We start from the raw sequence: 2,792 nt of genomic DNA, 5'->3' as shown, positions 1-2,792 counted from the left end.
GAAAAAGCAAGTGAACACTGGGCATTGCTCACTGGACTCTCCCGAAGGAAATTCTCCACAACCCTTTTAAAGTAATTTTAACAAAATCCTTTCCCTCTCAGCACAATTACTGTCAGAATGTCACAGGAATGAATTTCATGTTTTGATAGCAAAGATGGTATCCTTTTCCCGCTCGGATCTCCTGTATTCGGCTTCTTCCTCTCTCCTTGGAAATATATTCAAAGCCACTAATGGCAGAGACTCAGATCTTTGAAAGTTAGGGAGGATTGGAATATAGATATCGTTTAAGAGGAGTTCTTCGTTTTTCTCCCTAGAAATCACATTAATGAGTGTCACTTTACCTGGAGGTGGGTGATTAGGTGGTTGAGACACCGCATGAAAATGTTTGTTTGGAATACACTCATGGGTGACTTTAACTGAACGTCTTGACTTTCAAAGATTCTATACCACTAATTTTTAGCACACGTAATCTAGCTCAATGCTGGTATACTATTTACTATAGCCCCTTTCTACAGCGGAGAATTTTCACCTTTATGCTGGAAAGGTGGAATGAATTTCATAAATTATTTTCAAACGAATAAGAAAGTACATAGCATTTCAGAGATGCCCTGGAGTCTTTAGTGGGAAGATTTTTGAGTAAACAGATTGGGTCATCCATAAGGATTTAGGATGAATTTTGGCGGCTACATTGTATGATTTAAAGGGCTTTTGGTTACGTGTGTTAGAGGATGCTTTAAAAACACAGTTTCTCATTAGACTGATACTATATTGTTATATCTCATCAACTTGATGCTTAGCAGAGCCCTCTTTCCTGTGATATTAAATCTATATATTTAGTTATCTACCCAGAAGTATTTTAATATCATTTAAAGGAAGCACATCTTTAAAATCATGTAAATATTACAAGTAGAAAGAAAAAAAGGAAACTATTATAAAGCAGATTTCCTTAGCTGGCAGAGAACATTTTAAAGGACTTGCCATAGCTTTTGTGTTTTTGCTACAATAAGGCTGTTGTTAACTTTGGCAAAAGTAGAATATGGTCTTAACTTCTTCGTTACTCCATTTCATGATTGCCTGAGATACTCTACATTTAAAATCTAATGTTTTTTTTTTCTTTTTCTCAAACATGCACACCCAACAGGATGCTAAAATGCGATGATTTGCCTCTTGTATACAGAGCGTTGACTCTTAAACATCAATCATCAAGAACGCTGATTCTGCTGATTCTGCTAATTTGAGACTCATCTGTTCATTCAAACTAACAAAGTCCAATCAAACTATACAGACAAAACATAACAGGGTAACACAATACCGCCATCCCTAAGCAGGAAGAGATGAGCCATGGGGGCCCAGGACTAGGAGAGAGACACACACACATGATCAAAGGGGGCTGGAGCCTGTGCTTGGATGCGCTGTTGACGCTATGGCCTCAAGGGCACGACCTCCTTCATTCACCAATACTGGGAAAGGGGTCTGTGCGCTCGGGAGGAATGCAGTGGAAGAGAGAGGGCCCTTCTTTGTTCTTGTGGGCCTGACAAGAAGCAGGCACAACCTGGACTCGGCGGGTATTAAGGAGTTCTTTTAACTTTTAGGTTTTTGTGGTAGGGGGGCAGGTGGGGGAGGCAGATGCGAGGGGAATAACTTCTGATCACATCCAGGGGCTGTTTGAGATGCCAGGGCCTTCCGTCGAGAGCGAGCGAGCAAATATCTGGAGGCACTGGTTACATACATATCAAAGATTTTGTGTTTAATTGTGTTTTTAAAAAGGTGATGGAAATGTGAGATTTTCCCAAAGCTCTGTAGAGCTCAGCAACTCTGTGGATTGGGGTGGACAGTGGTCAGCGGTGTTGATGCTAAGGCCAGACAGACCTCCTGCATCCACATGCCAGCTCTGCCACTTAAAAGCTGCATCGGGCAACACACTCAGGCTTTTGTGCCTCTCTTTTCACAGCTACGAAATAGAAATGAGGGATTATCCACTTCATGTGATTGTCAGGAGGATTAAATGAGTCCATTCATGTAAATTGCTTAATACTGAGACTTTATAAGTACAGTAAGCCCTCAATGTCATGGGTAGGTTTTGCGACTTTTAGTGAAACCACGTATTACAAAACCAGTTTTACCATAGGCTAATTGATAGAAACAAGAGTTAGGTTCCTACAATGTTCTAACGAAACGACGTTGAACCAAATGACGTTATTCAAGGACCGGCTGTACTGAGTGAGTACACGTCCGCTGTAATTATCACTGAGTCTATCCCATTTATTTTATACATGAGGGGGCTGGCTGAGTCTATCCCATTTATTTTATACATGGGAGGCTGGCTGAGTTCTCTGTGCTCAAACTCTACAGCTGTTCTCTGCTTGTACTGCCCTTGCCATCTCTGACTGGCTGACTCCTATTCATCCTTTAGGTCCCAGGTCTAAGCTCGCCTCCTCCAGGAGGCCCTCCAGGCTAAACCCCTGATGATAGACTCCCACAGCACCTTCTACTTTGCTTTCCAAACACTTTTCACCTGATTACGTACTTCTTTGATATGTCTTCTGCACAGACCACAACCTAGCTCAGTGCCCAGCCCAGTGGGCACTGAGTAAGACTGTGCAAGTGAAGACTTTGGGAAATTGAATGACTGTAGCTAGTGACAGAATTAACACGGAGATAGAAGCTTTCTGGTAGCCAGTTCCATGTTCTTTCTGGAATAGTCCATGTTTTCCCTGAAATTTCAAGGGTATTCCTTCATTGACTTAGTATCAGTTTGTTTATTTTTCAGGTCACAGTTTGTGGAGTGGCAT

General features: G+C 41.7%; 1 protein-coding gene and 1 long non-coding RNA gene across 2 annotated transcripts in view; both read left to right on the top strand.

Moving 5' to 3' along the window:
• Positions 1–2,792, top strand: part of HUNK (hormonally up-regulated Neu-associated kinase) — an 84,899-nt gene that overhangs the window by 18,509 nt on the left and 63,598 nt on the right. The window lies entirely within an intron of this gene.
• Positions 2,009–2,792, top strand: part of LOC111728851 — a 4,446-nt gene continuing 3,662 nt past the window's right edge. Inside the window, exon 1 of the long non-coding RNA XR_002775973.1 lies at positions 2,009–2,770. This is a non-coding gene — a long non-coding RNA (uncharacterized LOC111728851). The remainder of the gene's footprint in view (positions 2,771–2,792) is intronic.

Source organism: Pteropus vampyrus, unplaced genomic scaffold, assembly GCF_000151845.1.
Source record: "Pteropus vampyrus isolate Shadow unplaced genomic scaffold, Pvam_2.0 Scaffold233, whole genome shotgun sequence".
In the NCBI taxonomy this organism is placed as follows: domain Eukaryota; kingdom Metazoa; phylum Chordata; class Mammalia; order Chiroptera; family Pteropodidae; genus Pteropus; species Pteropus vampyrus.
The sequence above is the reverse complement of the archived record's forward strand: the minus strand, read 5'-3'. Positions and strand labels throughout refer to the sequence as shown.